We start from the raw sequence: 19,003 nt of genomic DNA, 5'->3' as shown, positions 1-19,003 counted from the left end.
AGCTCTATTTCGTTCTTCGTTTTGCCATCTGGGCTGATCTATGTCCATTTTCTTTGTGTACTTTGTTTGAAAAATGTGTTCATTGCGTATAATTTGGTGTGCACCGGGAAGTTTACAACAGGCCATGTTTCATTTCTACTGCCTTGTTCGTACCCTTCGTTTTTTTTCTTTCTGTTGTCCTATAATAGCTTCTTTTCTTGTTTGTGAATAAAATGACATTCGGATTTACTGTTTTGGAGACATCGACAAATTCGTAATTATTAAACACCCCTTTTTCACGCTAAACTTATCATAGTGCCCAAGTCAAAAATTCATTTAAAATAAATGCCGAAGGGGAGTTGCTTGTTCAGCTAAGCAGATGATACAGTAGTTAAACTTCCACACAGAGAAATCAGGTGATCTAGGTGTTAGTTAGTTTTCACTTATACTGTACATCATTTTTGACGAAGTTATACAAAAGCGTCATTCATTTTGTTTATGCTTTTAGAGTGCATTGCTGATAATTTTTTCCTTGGATTTAGTAATAGTATTAAAAGAAATTAAGAGAATTATTAAATACAACTTTGTCCATATCTTCAAAATAGTAATCCCGAATGTCAATTTATTTACACAGATGAATAGGAGTTTGCAAGAGCTTTTGTTTTGTTGCCATACGAGATATGGTGCTATTTGGATTATAAACCAACCGATTTTTGTTGCGAATGTTTTGAATTCACCTATCTGTATGACAAATAGGTATCCAAATCTCCTGGACCCACTACGGAAAATTTTCTACTCACTGTATGTTTTCGCGGACGCCCGTAAACAATGATTCGCGTGTTCTAACACTTGAGAGTCCGTAACAATGCCTTCCCGCTCGGTGGCTAAACGAAGAATCTCCTACTTTTTCGATCAGTGACAAATCCCTACTTACTTTTCTAATTAATTAACGCCCCAAAATTGCGTTTTATTAATCAAATCGCTTATTTCTAGTCATTAACTCATTTGATTCGTTTAATCCACGAATTACGCTACCTCTAGAGGCAGAACTCGCAATCCCACGCTAGTTGCAATGTGCAATCTTGCTTTTCTCAGGCTTTTGCGCCACGCAGTTTTGGTCACGAAAACCGAACTAATTTACGGGTTAAAACGTATTTCGAACTCAATAAAAATCGCCAATTTAACCCCCGGACTTTGAAACATCTAAATTTCCTAAACATTTTGGAAAAATCGACTCTTTAACTTTGACACCCTGTAACTTTCTATTACCAAACTTTCAAACATGCGTAACCCGTCCCTAGCGAAATACAACTTCGCCTATAATTCTAATCGAAAATTCGAAAAAATTACACCGTATTAAATTGCTCCCGTTACAAAACCTTCTAGGCTGTGTGTCCATTTAACTAATTTACGAATAGTATGTAACAAAGAAAAAATAAAACATGTAGAAACTGCACCTACTCAGGCAAGCCTTTTACAACGTTCTTTTAAACTCGACGTTTTTAATGTGTGCTCCAATTTTTTCTTCGCACAAACCATGAAGTTTTAAACTATTGAATACGAATGGTATTATTCAAATATCAATCGATCAAAAAACATGATGCCGGGCTACATAATGAGAAGCAAAAGCGTAGGTTTCGGCAGCAAAAATGCAGAGCTCGAAAACCCTCTAGCGATTTGAAAAGTTGTTTTCCTTATGAGAATTTCTTTCTAAGTGTAAAAAGTGAAAAATCAGCCTATAAGGTAAAGGTAAATATTGAAACTTTCGATATTGTTCGGAATAAAATATCAAAAGTCGACTTCCGTAAATTGCGGTAGGCCTTTATGCGATATAAGGATTGCTTTTATAATTTATGAGTTAAGAAGGCCTGTAATTCATAAATATAAATGGGCGTTCAATCGTTTAGTCAGAAATTAAGAGTTCAAAGTAAAATGCCGATGTTATTCAACCGCCTAGTATTAAGTTTACACAATATTCGTTGGCCTGTTGGCCATTAGCTTCTTACTTAGCTACCTACGCACGATATATGTAGTCGGTGTCGTAGCAACAAACAGATGTATTAAAAAAGTATATGCTGGCAAGTAAACGCCAATAGCGCATTTGAATACTCTGTATATACTGTATAATAATTGCTATCAGAAGGTAGGTACTTTTTGAGCTCCACGATGTTCTATGACTAGTAGATAAGTACGTCCTTTCTCAGTATTAATGGTTCGACAAAGGGTATTGAAGTAAATCTAGAAACTTTGAATTCCAACTGCACAATTTGACATTTCCCGTAGTTCTGTAGTTAAGACATAAGAAAATTCATGTATAAATCTAACAAATTTTCCAACCATCAGCAGCTCTATAGTGATGATAAGGATAATCGTAGAGTTTTCCTGAAGTATCATTTAACTAATTAAATTTTTGTTAGGACAAATCGTATTTACTGACGAAACATTGGTTTCTTGGAAATGCACTCTAAATTCCCAAAATTATCGGTTTGTCAATTGTCCTTACAGTTTTTTTATTATTTGAAATAAGTATTGTTCGCATAAAAATCGTCGTTTATTGAATATAATCACTGCTCAATATAGCGCAAGACTAAATGTTTGGGACAACTCAAGTACGTTTAGGGCAACAAACTGCACCCTCGGGACTAATACACACACTTTAATCCCCATACTATTATGTAATTGTTCCTATCGATCGCTTGGTGCGTAGTATGCGTATTCTGACCCTGAGTGCTTGTTTTTCTTTCAGGTTACTTGATTTTTCGTAGTAGCGGATACTGGACGTCCCCTGGAAAAATTATAATCATTTCGTATAAAATATTTTGTTAGTACCTGTGTTTAATTGAGCCAGCAGGACAAGTGCTTGTGATTGGTTTATTCACTGCTTTCTATTGCATATAGCAATACATATGTAGCCATTCTGCATATTTTTGATTAGTTTATGTATATGTATCCCGTATATTTAGCGCGTTCTACGAGTAACCCGTTACTTATGTTAGCCAAGGAAGTTTGTTGACATCTGACTTTATTCATTTTACTGAGACATTTTGTTATTCGTGTTCATTTTTAAGCAGTCAAGTCAGTTAATTGAATTATAAGTTGTGTTTATACGTTGAGAGAAGTCTATACATTAAGTACCTACGGCACATATTTCACACATTGCCAATTATCTGAGTTTGATTTAATAGAGGTAAACTGTGTATTAATTTGTCTTTAATTGTGTATTTGTGTATTGTAAATTTCTTCAAGTACCTAAACAAGGTAAGGCAAAAGGTTAGTAATTTGGTTACTTCTGGAAGGATTTGTCTTCGGGTTTTTGTGGAAAAAGTTCCTGGCATCGCCTGGTAGCCATCTTTTCAACTCACGACCTCACGACGAGTTTATCCGAAGCCAATCCCTTTTTGTTACTATTGTTTGCCTCCCTTTGTCGATAACAATTGGCTTCATATAACTACTTACAAAACTGTTTAGGATCTGCATAACTATTAGAATCTTTGGAGTCGACAAGAATAGTAATTTGAAGTAATACTTACTCAGCGAAATGATTTAATTCTGACGGTATTTGTTCTAATCTAAAGTATGTGGGCAATAAAAATATAATCAACCTAATACCGCAGTAACGACATGATTTAGAAAGTGATATTTTAAGAAAATTATTTTGTGAATTTCTGATATTTTTTTTATTGCTTAAATGCTAATTTTGGAATATTTTCAAACTTACTTTTGAAGAAATGTATAACAAACAATGTTCGATCAGAAACCATCGTCGTTGGCCATTCAAGCGGTCTTTATTGTCCTATTTTGTTGGGTCCATTTTTCATGGAAATAGTTTCCTTTATTTTTATTAGTTCCATTTAGGCAATAAAAAATCCTTACAAATTGGAGTAAATATGGTGAGAAGCGGTTATTTGAAAAAATGTAAGTGGTACTTCTGAAAACTTCATATGTTGACCTCATTGACAGAATCTTTTGTGCCTTGTAATTTCCTATTACAGCAAAATTCGAACTAAAAAAAATAGCGCTTTTAAGAATAATATACGACTTTTATTTAGAAGACAAGTTCTCAAAGCTTCGATGTCACATTCCAGAGGTTTATTGCACGAAATCTTATTTTGAATTTAAGATTTAATTAACGGGGTACTAACTTTCCCAAAACGTATTATTAAAGTTAATTTCTCCAGCTTTAAGTGCTGAATATGATAAATTCACTTAAACAAAATCCTCATCTCGGTCGAAATTAAAAAACAAACACAATGACAGTTGCAATGTCAGTAAAAGTTTTGTTCGAAGTTGTAGCCCTAAAGCGTTGCCCATATAGAGTTGCGAACTTCTGCCCTTCGAAGAAATTTAAGCGAATTCAAAGCGGCTTGTGAAAGTTTTGGTTTATATTACTAACCTTAAGGTTAAAAAACAATTCCTGTTCAAAAGTTGATACCTTTATCTCAAAAGAAAAGTTCAAGACACGAAATAAATACCCAAAGAATTGCGTCAGAAACCAGTTAACGGAAATTTATTGAAAGTATCAAGTTGAACGTTAAAAGAAAGGCTTTTTAGTTTAAATGGCCCAATTGAGAACACAACTGATAATATATACAATTTTAAATCACATGCTTTATAAATATAAACGTGGAAGTCGCAGATCTGTTATTTTAGAGGAAAGCTGAAATCCGGGAGGTTTCGTATTCAAAAATATAAAAAGGTTTATACAACAGATAATCCATAGTACAACAATAACAAAGTTAAACTTTACTAATAATTTTCAGTTTTCGTCATAATTAAAATCAATAAACTTGTAGATATGTTTATTCAACTTCACTGACAATTAATGTTAAGTTAGGGATATTATACGTATCAACGTTTACATTTTTTGTCTACTTTTGTTAGCTTTCAATTGAAATAACGTATTTTTGCAATAAGGTTTCCCTCGCATGGTTGATGACTTCTCTTGTTTGTTCTGACATTTCAATTTGTCATCGTACACCGTTTAATCATTGAACTTCAACCGTGTTGGCAAATTATTATAAAAATTCCGAACAATTTTCCCGCAGATACAATAAAATCAGCAGCGGAGTGTTCCGGTAGAAATCGTAGATTTTCCGACAGCCGACATCAATTAAATTGCAACGGGACAAAGTAAAATTTATTTTATATAGGTATTTCTCATTATTACGTAACCAGAACACAACCATTCAAATACGATTTAACTTATGTCGGTTTTGGGGAAATTGTATGTTGAGTGAAGCATTTTTATTAGTTTATCGGGTGGTAGAATAAGAATATTAGACGACTATGTAACGTGAGTTAACTCTTCTTCGTAGCTTCCTCGGTGTAAGGTTGAGCGCCATCCAGTTGATTTAAATTTCACGGTATAAATCTAGGAAGATACCCAGGAAGTCACAAGTAAATTAACCAATAAAATATGGACATATTTACCCGCAACAAAAATAAATATTACATAATTAAACGTACCTACCTAAATTTCCCACTCTAATACAAAGTATTTCCAACATGTAAAGAACAACAATCGCACATAAGATAACAAAGTGAGTAAGCAAATGGCGACTACTTAAGTATGCATCCACTAATCCTAATGAAGTCAATTTATAGCCTCCAAATTATAGAAAAGGTACTTAACTTGAATTCTTTCTCAGGATCGTGGTGGAAATGCTTCAGGGGATCTCTTCGTCTTGTTAGGTATATTGCAGTCCCTTAGAACTGACTTTTTGGGCACGTTTGCTTCCAGCTGGCTCAGGTAGAAAATGGTATAAGATATCCATGCTCGAACCCAGATTCGAATCAGGGACCCTTAGTACCGCAATCAAGTCTCCACTACGCCACACAGGTGGACTAACTTATCTAGTGATGTAGAGAACGAATGATTTAGGCGGTTGTTAAAAAAAAATTACCTATTGTATGAAAGATGAAACAAAAGAGATTTTGTAGGAAAGATATACGGCTCCGAATGAAAGCTACCAAGTTCCACCACATTTGTAGCTGTTATTCCGGCGTTGGGGTTATAATATCACAACAAATGGAAGTAGAGTTACGTAACTCAATTTATTGTCACAGGACTGGAAAGGCGAACCTTTTGCCATTAAAACTACATAATTTGCAACAAATTCATCATTAGCTACACACACTCTCTTCTATTCTGAACAAGGTAAAGCTAGTCTAACTTCCGTAATATGTCGTTTAGGAGAAGTAATAACAAAGCTACCAACGATTATTTGTTTATAAATTAAGATGGCTTAATTTGGTTGAATATCATATTGTGTAATATATAAGGACGTTGTATATTGTTACTCCTCCTATTGTAAGACTGACACAATGTGTTTTCAGCAGGGAAGGCGTACGAAAAGTGGCAAACAATAGGGAATACTTTATCATCATATTTAATATATGTAACGTCTAGCGGGTGAAACAGTGTAACTCCATAATCTTCATTGTAATTATGTAAAATGTTAGCGAACACGTTGAACTCCGGGTCAGTTTTAATTAAGTACTGTCAGAAAAATTGCCAGCCCCTTTAAAACACCTGCTGTAGTCAATTTTCGGATTATGAACTTCATCAAAGAGGGAACGTTTCTAGATTATGTAAGGGAAAATTGAGTTATAGCACGTAATGTATCGAACATTAATCATGCGCGCTAAACAAATTATTTATAAATATTGTACACAAAATTGTAGGTAATCGAATTTTCAGTTCTCCATAATTCTGTCTCGGGTGCTTACTTTTCGACTTGTCGGTCAAGCCCATGAAAACGACATCGAGGAATATGAAATGGTGCTCTAATGACATACAATTTGGGAATTAAATATTTACAGGAGAAGTGTAAGTATGAATACTAGATCATAGATTAGATTTTCTTGGAATCTGTTTTCTTCAATCCCAATAATTGCTACTTGTGTAACTTGAATGTTAAGTTTTCGTTGAGTTGTAACTTTTCACTTTGTATTACCTTTAATGTTCCTCATAATTGGACTCGGTATGTCGTGCGTAAATAACTATATACATGTGTGCATGTAAGTGTACCTTTGAGTTAGCTTGTAAATTACCTAAACTACAAAAGCTTTTGTGGCGGATAACCTTAGTCATAAATACTTATTCAGTCTTTTTCTGCTTTGAATGGCGACTATCATTATTATAGATTGTTTATTCCATGTGGAGTAACCTTTTTCTACTACAACGTTAAAACACCATCAGTATTACACTTACTCCATTTACAGAACCAGACATGTAGAATTGACACCCTTACTCACGTACAGCGGCAGTTTAGGGCGGCTTTTACAACAATAGCCTTCAGAAACATTTCATAACAACTTCCTTGCCTTACGTCACACAGTGTAAGAGCGAAATGGATTTTATAACACTAATCTAAAAGAAAAATAGACAACACGGGAAATACCCTAGGCGATGTATTAGAAGCTATGCAACATTATAGCTTTAAACCAATGTTTCCATAATATTTGGTACACGTTGAACCGGATCCTGGACACGTTTCGTGCATTTACGTAAAGCCCAAATAATCTATAATACGTTTGATAAACGTTTCCTAGAGGGGCACACCAAGAACTGTTATTGTAATATTATTTAACACGGATATTTTAGATTGCTTGATTATTTAACAAATGTAATCCAATGGCCAAAGAGTCTGTACTCTATGCTATTCATAAGGGGATAAGCGCGTAGGCATACCGATCATTCATGGTGCCTACATCCTTTCTTTCGTAACTGGATTCAGTTCCCGCTTCTCTCAATAAAGGATAGGACCCTGTTTAGCGAAAGTTGCTTCGCTCTTTTCGGTTCCAGATAACTCTTTCCGATCAAACCGGCACACTTTACACCTTCTGGCCACCCAGTGTTTAATCCGGAGGAATAAATTTCTAAAGTAGGCTTGGGTCCGACGAAGACCTCACCACTGTTTTCACGGGCCAGCTCGTCCGCCCTTTCGTTCCCCCTATTCGGTAGTGCGCGGTCACCCAGAACCAGCTTACCCTATTAGACTCATCTCATCTATGTATAGTTCGCTTGCAATCAAACGCCGTAGTCGATCGAAACCTGTCTCTGACAAGGCCCTCAGCGTCGCCTGACTGTCATTGCATATGTATATATGCTTAGCTCTCCGGAGGTTCTCCTGTGCACTGATCGTGATGGCTCTTCCTGAAACCGATGATATGCTGACCAAAGGAGAAGCCAGTGTCTGCTCTAATTCGATTATCATATACGAGTATACCCTGGCCGTTCTCCCTTTCCGTTAGGGGCCCGTTTGTAAACCAAATGCCCCCCCTCAGGTTTGAGGAACCGGCAATCTGAGTTCAGCCGCTTCTCCCTGTCCGGGAACAGGGTATTAGTAGCCAAGGCTGCTTCGATCCTTCCACTCGCTCCGATCGTTTATCCGTATGGAAAACTCCCGAACTTCGTCCTCCACGAGTCTCTGTTCCTTAGGTTGCCCTGCGCATGTATTGTGTTATATGTTTGCTCGAACTGTTTGTGGTAGTATGTATGTTTTTGTATTAGTAATGTCTTATACCTATATCTTTTTCTACAATGACCAATGTAAGTGCTCCGCACATTAACATGATAAATATATTGTAACGGAAACGCTCCAGACATGACGTCGCCTTTGGCGCTCTGGAATTTTCTAGGCGTGCGATAGTGGGAATGTTTGCAACGTATCTGGTAATTACGCGAATGTTCTGGACTTACATTGCTTGCGTGTATAAATGGTTGCGGACCGAACATCGCGGCAGTCTACTACCGAACGAGATCGAGTACGGATGAAACATAGAGCGCGGAAATATAAATTGCGAAGTGTGTGATATAAATAGTCGATACAAATTGTACAGTTTTTATAGTGTTTTAGTTTTGTTTAATAAATATTGATATAAATCGAACCCGAATTTATAAATCACGTTACAATATTATTATTATTATTATGGTCGGTGTTTCTTGTGAGAGCTCAGGTCTAGCCTGGTTAACTAATCGCACGGATTAAAATCAAGTAACGATTAGTGTCTATGTCTGTTATTATTATTTATTATTATTATTATCATTGTAGATCACCGTACAGTATTATTGGCCCTTCTATGTGTCCATAGACATGCAGTGGCTTTTTTGCTTATTTAGTCAATGATGTGCCCTTTCCAGGCCAGACGGAAAGATGATCCGAAATATTTCACTGACCTGGTCAAACTCAGTTGGCGCCCTCGAGGAGTGAGCTCATCAAAGTCCGCTCTCCTTCTATTCGTAAATGGAACACTCTCAATAGTCCAGGAAACGAAACTTAAAATAGTATAAAACCTGTCAATTTTTTAGAAATGCATCGATTTGCATGAAAATTTGGGATTAAATTCAACTTACCCTCCACTTCAAAATCTATATTATGCCGATGGACGCTCTTCATTTTTTAGGGGTGAAAACTGATCTTTTTTTCCAAAACCCATAAATCTACATAAGGTGAGAAAAATTTGGTTCAGATGAGTCGAGTATTGATTGTTAGAAGCTTTGCAACATTCTCTCAGAATATTTCCACCCTTAAAAATTAACCCTTATTGTGGTTTAATAAAAAAAGTATTTACTCTCAAAAAGTTAATAATTTTTTATTGACGACAGTTGTTCAGTGTGCATTTCGAACAAAGTATGGTGTTCAATCTCCTGATAGATGGTGTATCAAACGTTGATATAAACATTAAACAGTTCATAGAGAAGAGGAGTGTTTGTGTATTTGTGCAAAGGGAAAAGTTCCGGGCAGCCGCGCACGTATAATCGTATCGATATAATCTCGAGTGGTGTCATATTGAATTTGTTAGCCTATTTTCTAATAGAAAAAAACACTCTTCATTTAAATGTATAGGCGTAAGTATGTATGTAAGTTTCTAATGTATACGAAATATACACCGCTCATGTAGATCATCGTGCTCCAATTTGTGCTTTCAGAATTTTTCGAAAAAAAATCGTTTTTTAATCATAACTCCTTTATTTTTTATGATATAAAGCGCAATACGCAGCATTTTGTAGGTTTTTACAAGAGCTACAAGGCCATTTACATCAAATCCATTTAAAACCCTTAGTTTTAAAATGGGGTGAGCTTAAAGGGCTAAAACAAGGTCGTGATCGTACAGAAAATTGCCGGTTTGGAATTAAAAAAGCTACAATTGGATGCTGTAGCATTTTTTACGTACCTATCTCCAGTTGTTTTGTAGTTTTTTTTGAAGAGAAGCACGTTTTTCACAAAATTGTAGACATTCGCTATTCACTTTTAGCTTCAATTATTTCAAAATTAAGTCTTCTAAACTGGTCACACTTCTAGAATATATTAATTACACGTAATTAAAGAAAACTGGAAATGGGGAAGGACAATGTTCGTTGTTTTTTTAAAAGCTTTGTTCTCGACCTCGCCCAAGGACCTTAGTCTCCAGCGCCTGGAAAGTTTGTTGTGTTTCCAGGGCACATGTGAGAGCCTCGGTGAGCGTATATCTGCCGCATGGAAGCCTCAGTGCTCCCAATTTTTGTTCCGAGTCTTTCAAGAGAAAACTCCTTACGGACCTTTTCCAAGGTGTTCTCTTCCTTCCTCGAAAGGTCCGCAGTTTACAGGTGTCTTCATATGACGCTGTTATGGTATCGCTTACTAATGCGGCCGCCTCTTCCACCTGCCCCGTTTTTCGATAGGGAAACGTGATTCATCTAAGCGCTCTAACAGTTTCTCCACATAATGTACTTGTAGGCGGAAAGCGATGGCTCATCAGACACCCTCCAACTCGTGATCGTGTGCGCTATTGAAAAAGAGCCCAACGTCAGATCCCTGATTTAAAACATTCGAATCAGTTGTTTGCAAGGACTCCCGACTCCTCGAGTTCGTGCCCGTGCTGCCCCACACAACATGGTTTGCGTTGCATCACTGCGAACCGCAAGGAGCCCACCATTTCGGCAGTAGCAGTACTTTATCAAATCGGACAGCTCTCTGTTAGGTGGAGTCTCTTACGAGATATAGGCTGAGAAGGCCACCAAGTGCCTGCTCCGTCCTCTACCATATTTGAGCCGGAGTCTTCGAGGTACGAGATCTCTGAAACAAAAATTAGTCATTAGATAAGACCATCGACATCATAAATGGACTGCGCGTGCCACGGATACTGCAGATGAGAGAGAGGGGAAAACTAAGATGGCAAACTGTCTCTTACGGTTACGCATCTGATTGGTTCTTGCAACAGAAGCAATAGCGATCGCATTGAAATTAAATTGAAAGAACCAATCAGATGCGTAACCAGTGTATGCAATTGCTGGATATTCGCATGCATGCACGCCGTGGCAAAAAATCGAGTTCTTAAACTTACGTTTAATGAAAGTGTTTGCCTCCAATTCTCTCTCCCTAAACTAAATAGGGAATGTAAATAGAGAAAAAATTAATCACCTTTTACTGATTAAGAATCCAACACTATCCATCCACATTCACCGTAGGAAATTACAACTGCTAAAAGTGGCTGAATAGACAAAAATAATTTCATTACAATTTAGTAGAATTCATAGTTGAAAAAAGCAAGTTGTAAGAATATAATTTGTTTATTGCCAAATATGACAAATATGTAGCTTATATTTACTAGCCGGATACAAGCACCAAATTTTGCATTAAGCTACCCGTACTCCGAGACATAGACTTTTGAATCTAAATAAGAGAAGTTGTGTGTGAGATATCCACTCAATTTCTATTCTTGTTAGAGAACATCCTATGGCATGTAGTGTAGGATATAACGTCGTTCAAACGTCCGACGTAGCTAGGTGGCGTCTATCGGAGAGGTTACTTTGTGGCATAAACTTGACACTTGTAGGATGGCGTACGTTATGTTGACTTTGATCGCCGTTTACTCGGATAGTGGTAATCTTGCTAGTTCACATATTCATTCATACAAAATGTGCTAAGAATGACCTTTGTTAACCGAAAGTGATACTGAGCATACATCGCTATACCTACATTATTTAAGAAAATTGTTGTTAGGCCTCGGTGTATTGCAACAACAAATGTAGTGTGTACCTAATACTTTAAACGGTAAGTTTCCACCGAAAGGAAATCCTTTGTGGCTTTTCGTATAACGACCGCACAAAGCAGGATTAATAATCCCGGAAGCCTAAAAAATAGAGACTGATTGTCCTGAAACTGTATTACAACAAATGAAACTCTATTACGAAAACTCCTACTTGCTTGTTGGTGAAAGTTTTCCCACATCAGACTTTTAATTAAATAATATATGAAACATTTACCTTTTCTTTCCACTGTATGCCGTACAATTCCATGGCTATCCCCGTACTCTGCAATCTCTTCCAAATTAAAGATTAATGGGCTGATGCTGAAATGTATTAAAGTTTCTCTTAATCTTTCACTAAATATATACCTTCAATTTTCAAAATCTAGCAATTGTATCTTTTACGGATTACATTGTTACGTAATCCCTTTGTCCGTGCAATCAGTTTGAAATCCGAAAATCTGTCGCATTTACAAGCGTCATATTAAATTGAGCGAATTTTTCCAGTTATTCCAATTTGCAATAAAATTTACAGAGCACTTCATTTAAAACACAGGGGGGTTATCATTATTGGTCATGCTGTAAATCGAAGTAGAAAATGAGTTTAGTCTTTTAATAGACTTAATACAAAGTCGAATAAATCTTTTACGTGCACGAATGCCAGCGATGTTAATTATTATTTACCTTTAAAAAATATCTACACCAAAGAGGCAATAAAGTGAACTGTATTAGCACGGTGTGTAAACAACCGCCGTTACGGAAATGAATTCGGTGAATACTTACGCAATCGTCAAGAATAGGGTAAACAATTTACGCGATTCCAAGCACTGTGCAAATAACTAAAATTCCGAAAATTTTATTGTTTTGGTAACCAATTATTTTAAAATCAATAGTCCTGTTCGAGACATGTGTGTTTGATATGTACCTAGGGTACTATCTATTTTTCCATACTCTAGAGAGAGAGAGAAATATTACGAAGTCGTGTGTAATGAATGCTTTTGTTATATACACCGTGCTTCAAATTAAAAATATCTTGCGTTGTGGATAAGCCTAACGCATCTCTAGCAGTCCAGTGCATATTAGCGACATTAGCCGAATTTTTGTTGTTGTAATGCCAAGCACTGCATTTGAAAATGTTTAGAGCATTTTTGAAAAAAAATATACGCTATTAAATTCATTATTTCTGGCTGCCTGGTTAGCTGCGATCTCAGCAATTACAATAGCGAGAGACTTCAAATTTTCATTAAAAGCTTTCTGCTATAGTGTAGATGTGCAGATTCTAATCTATTTTAAGTTAGATTACTCGTGAGTTCGATAATTTTAAACTTGGGTAATAAAATATTGATCTGTATTACTAAAAATGCGTTTTAATTATGCATTATGCTGATTTAAAACTTGTTTTTAACAGTTAAAGGAACCAAGTTTGGTATTTTTATTTGCATTTTTTAAGATACCCAGATACTAAAAATGTGTCGAGATGAGAACAGTTTGCGCTTTCGTTCAGGGGTCCGCCATCTTTGCACTAGGAATTTTGCGAAAATTTTTGAAACATGCAAACCCAGTCTTTAATTCTATCTTCCGATGTCTTATGGTTGCTGAGACAAAATTGAAGCAACTCAAATTTTTGGCGGCGTAGCTCCCTAACAAATACCTTAAATCTCTGCCCCGTATTAGAATGTCTGCGACGTTATACGGAATATGGAGCACTTAATCTTGCCCGGTCATAATATACCCTTCTGTGTCTTTGTTTAGTGTCCTTTCCACTAACCTGCTAGCTCTTTCGAACTCTTGGTTTATTTGGAAAAATGGTGGGAGGAATATAAGAAAGGTTACTAATTCACTGTAACCATGTTATACTAGTAAATATGTACGTACGTAAATACGCTGAACTGACAACAGTACGTTATTTTCTTACCGATGGAAATGTCTGATTTAAATACCGTTTAAGAAACCTTTGATTTCTGCTGTTATTTAAATTCTTACTCTCGTTATTTAAATAATATTTTAGAAATTTAGATATAAACTAGTTTTGTAGTAGTAGTAGAGTTGTTTTACCTAGTTCTTTATTTTTCGAAATTAAAGGTTTATTATTACAATAGTTTTTTTTGTTTTGCCGTCCGAGGTCGTGCAGAATTCTCTCTAATTCTTTTCGGCGAACGCACTTCTTTGTACCAAACCAGATTATGTGCCATTACTCGTGATAACGTACACGCCACAGTTGTTACTCGACATTATTTATCTACCTTTTTGGGATTTATTGTGACTGTATAAGTTAGTTACTCTGTTTTTCTAGTCGATTTTCAAAGAAAAATGGTGGATTTCTATTGGTTTGTAAGCGCGGTAAAGAGTGTTGAGTTTGGGCGCAATTAAACGTGGAGGATTTGTTTGCTGACATTATTTCTATTGGAAGGGTATATCCACACAAAAATGCCCAAGCCAGTGCTTGCGAGCGGTCAGATGTAAATCGCCCCGACGTCCACATATCAGTCCGATCAGTTCCCGTTCATAAAGACTGTACTGAACGTGTTAGGTACCTGTTCACTTGACTTGTTAAATTTCGTAGCAATATCAGGGCGTCGATTCCCGAAGATGTGCTTTGTTCACATCGACTGACCTTGATGTAAACGTGAATGTCACTGCATTCTCGAACCTACCACATCGAGCGAAAAGTTGATCGAACGCAACGACTGGTCTAGACCACTCGTTGCGTGAAAGTCATGCGCAGTTGCAGCTACAGGACGGATCTTGCAGCTGTTTTGCTATAGAGGTTATTCAGTGCCCTAACCTATAAATTCAGATATTTTCTGTGAAATAAAACATGGAATTGTTCGAGGATTTTCTGGTTATTAATAGCAGTATCCATAATGCAAAAACAAAACAAAATACAAAACTGACAAATGACAGTTCAATTCTTGTCTGTGATTGGTTAGCGCATAAAGTTTGTCCACGATTCGGGAATGCAGCTAAACTTGAACTTATCCCTATCGTATACGATCATGACGTCATGGCAGCCGGTCACATCACATGCACATCACGGAGCATATCGACTAACTTCGGGAATCGATGCCCAGAGCGTTTACTAAGACACTTGTTCATACAATTCACATGTTTCTTGCATCGGAAACACTTTACATTTGTAAATTTGTAAATTTGTCTTGAGGGCTTTCTTTTTCGCGACAACTGCCTTCTTCCTGCATATCTACCAACTTTGTGCGCTATTCTCTGCCGCCATTACCTTTGGAGCGAATATCTCTCAGGCATTTCCACGAGTAACAATGAGCCTACCCAATTATCGTCGATTTTTGCGATGCTTCTAATACTTGATTAACATAGGATTTCATACACTCGTAATAAAGGTCCTTAATACACCTTTTTATATAATAAGACCAGTATCTGCCTGGTAAGTTTGTCCCACAGCCACTGTGCAATTTTGGCTTCTTTTATGTGCACGTAAAGCGAAGCATCCAATATTGCTTTAGATTTAGCTACATTTTCAGTGTGGTGTCCGTATACCATCAAGTGTATTCGAAAGCCCGTCGAACACCATACAATTTTCAACGGCGAACGCCCAATCTTCCCAACTTTGGTACAATGAACATGGAGTTAACCGACATGCTGCTTTTGATTACACTTTAACCACGAATGCGCCCGTTTCTATAGAATCGTCTATTACTGGGTTTAACAACCTTGTTGGAAATTACAGATATTCTTCTTCCAAAAAAGGCGGATAAAAACATGCTTTCGTTTGACAAATATAATTTATTTATATATATTTCCTAGGAAACGGCGCTACATATATACAATACTTATATATTATTTTTGATATAATATAATGTGAATCGAAATTGAACAGAAATTACAATGCAGTAACAAGGTTATAGTAATAGTATATTTCATGCATTGTAATACAAGATCACTTACATTCGTCTCAAACTATCACTTGTATGTTGTGGTCCAGAAATTCGAAACCAAATAGAAGGCGTTTGTTAAAAGGATTTTTTAAATTTTCGCTTTAAATAATCCGCAGATGGAATGAAGTTCGAATTTGCTGCTCTATATCTTTTTTCTGTTCATTACCGCACATAAATATAGTCAGGAGCCAGTTAAGCAGCCCAACAAAAATTTATTATGGTTTTGGTCAACTTTTTATATCCTTACACTACAGCGTGCATCGTTCTAAAAATTACTATGAACTTTCATTCTACTAACTTTTGAATGGAAAGCGCCGAGTGTATGTTTGCTTATTGCTACTTCAATTTAAAGTTACCCTCCCAGGGATTAAACTAATTAAAGTCTTTTATTCATAATATTCCGACTATTAAGCAAAACTTAAGTGATACTTCATATAATGAGCGAAATATTTTACTTTCATCATTTCAAATCAACTGTACTCATAATTATTAGAGAAAGTATACTCCCAATTATAATTTTGTGTAACTTAATACACTCATTTACCCACTGTGCGCGCTAAGGATCCATTAAACCACAATGGAACTATTATACGTACTACTGAATTATATTTGTCTCTAACTTTTATAAAGATCGGTATAGAAGTAAGAGTTGCATGCAATACCGTTAACGCCTACTTATATGGGTAAGTTCTGGTTTTAATTACAAAGTGTGAAATTTTGAGTTGTGTTAAGCCACAAGACAAATTTATGAACTGTTTATTAGGTTTAATGCAGCGTTTATGATTTATGACGCATATATACCCCTCAGTAAGTACGCAACGCAGGATCATTAAATATTCAGTAATTTAGAAGATGATAATAAATTTGAATTTTACCCACTAAATTAACGCACATTATGTTATAAGTAATCGGGCTAGTTTGGTACTTAAAGTGTACCTACGTGCACAAATAATGTTGTTTGATCAGGAATTTGAGTAATTCTTATTTGTTTGGATTATGACTTGGGATAATTTTAAAGAACACTTCAGATGAAAGCAATTAAATACACGAATTCTCCAAGAATTTGCCGAACCTCTTTCGCTTTATTATCGGATATGAGAGTCAATTTCCATTTGATAATTATTAGGAACCAAATTGGTTTAGTACCGACAAAAACGATCAAAAAACAGTAAAAAAGAAATTTGAAACGTCCTTCAATAATATATACAACATATTTTCTTCAAATGTCGATAAAATATGTCGTGACATTTTAGACGTGCCTGAGTCATTTAGGCGAGCAACACTCGAATATGCCACAGGGATCTGTTATAGGTACCAACCCACCACATACAGACGTACTTGTTGATTGTCTACTGTTAAAACTGAATTGAAAATTTACAATATATTTTGCAACAATTCGGCGTAGTACGGACGTACGGTAGTAGTAGAAAAAATTATGTCTATGTCTTGTGAGGAATAGGTATTCAACGCTCATGGAACGGTCACACGAGCCCAACTTTCCACTCGAGCAGAATATACCCTATTCCCTACTCATTATAGAATATACTATCTTATTTTCAATTCGTTTTGTTCTATTTTTGTATCGGAGATGGAATGTAACGAAAACAGGTTGCTTTCTTTTCTTGTTAGATGGGATACACTCAAGTACTCAAGTAGAAATGTTCGTTTCCAAATTGCAGGCAAATGCTTAATCTAAAATATAAATTCTTCATTTATTGCTCAGTGATTTTTTGAGAATATGCTTGAGTTCGAGAAATGGGGTAATTTTTCATTCCATGAATTATTGGTGGGGTATTGTTACATAGAACAATTATTCTGTACCCTTTTCCCAGAGTTGTACACATTCTATTATCTCCACCGGTATATAAGTGCATTTACATTTCAATTAAAGTAGCACACCCTTCGGTAGCATCGATCCCTTGCAGTCTTGAAGATACAAACTTGACTATTTTAGATTCGGTCTCGGGAATGTGGAAACGAAATTTACGGTAATTACCTTCAAGTATCTTCGTTAAGGTTACTTCAGCCGTTCGATTATGCAATCTACATTTAAATTATATTAGGATCAAGCATTTTATAGTTAATCAGGCGATTACCGGGGCTAAATAAGGATAATATTTCTCTGTTTAAATCCTTGATCGGTTCTTTAGGGTAGCGGTGGGGCAGTGCAACTATAATTACCGCGTTCAACGATGTTAACCAATTGTTTATTGTTATTGAATGTTGACGCATCAATTCGGGAATAAGGCATTTTTAGATCTCTTTGATATTGAATACGTTGTGGTTTTATTAGGAAAATAGATTTCCGCTGAATAATAATGAAATGCGCACGCCATAAACGCAGAAACTGTATAGGCAATGAATATGACAATCAAATGGAGCATGTGATTGTTTCAGCGCTTTTGCTTCTCCTCTATATATTATTCCGTTTCTACTATAACATGTTAAAAAGGACCATAAGGAATGAGATCAAAAAAATACGCGATCCAGATAGAGGTTCTTACGTCATTTATACATATTTATATGCGGTTTTACTTTCTCTTTAATGTAAAAAAGTGGTGGGCATTAAACTTTATTTTTTCATACAAAGCTCTAGTTTATCTAACATATTTTTTTAAGGGACTATTTTTCAAAACGTATAACAAGCACTTTTCGTAACGAGCATAAGACGTCCTGAGCAGTGTGTGACATTTAGGAGTTCTAGTTTCCAAGGCAATTTGTACGGTTTGGCAACCCGGAATATTATATCATTGGCTTAGTCATTAGTAGGTATATGTTTACTGTATTTTATTCAAATGAAATATTATTTAATTGATGGTGTGCATTAAGTTGGTCTACAAAATCCAAGAAGGGAAATGCCATGTTCTTTATTACGGGCATTTTTAAATGGGGTTTATTTTAATGCATATGCAGAAATTGTGCTTTCTGTGCCTGATTTTTGTGTTTTATTTTTTATTAGGTCAGTTTTGTGTTCTTTTGATTGAGACACCAGTAAGCCCGTCCTGCTTCGCAGGAAGTATATCTACTCTTTGTGTAAGTAAACAGATGTTATCTTCGTTAAAAGTATTTCGGACAAACAAATTCTTGGCTGTATATTTATG

The 19,003-nt window shown here is 35.9% G+C and overlaps 1 protein-coding gene and 1 long non-coding RNA gene across 2 annotated transcripts in view; one reads left to right on the top strand and one right to left on the bottom strand.

The window, feature by feature from the left end:
* Positions 1-19,003, top strand: part of LOC116166720 (neurotrimin) — a 102,680-nt gene that overhangs the window by 18,285 nt on the left and 65,392 nt on the right. The window lies entirely within an intron of this gene.
* LOC116166725 lies at positions 11,333-12,466 on the bottom strand. Its single transcript, XR_004144395.1, has 4 exons — positions 12,361-12,466; positions 12,230-12,315; positions 11,943-12,096; positions 11,333-11,886 (listed from the first exon to the last, which is right to left on the bottom strand). It is a non-coding gene; the product is annotated as an uncharacterized LOC116166725 (long non-coding RNA).

Source organism: Photinus pyralis, unplaced genomic scaffold (assembly GCF_008802855.1).
Source record: "Photinus pyralis isolate 1611_PpyrPB1 unplaced genomic scaffold, Ppyr1.3 Ppyr1.4_LG3b, whole genome shotgun sequence".
Classification (NCBI taxonomy): Eukaryota; Metazoa; Arthropoda; class Insecta; order Coleoptera; family Lampyridae; genus Photinus; species Photinus pyralis.
The sequence above is the reverse complement of the archived record's forward strand: the minus strand, read 5'-3'. Positions and strand labels throughout refer to the sequence as shown.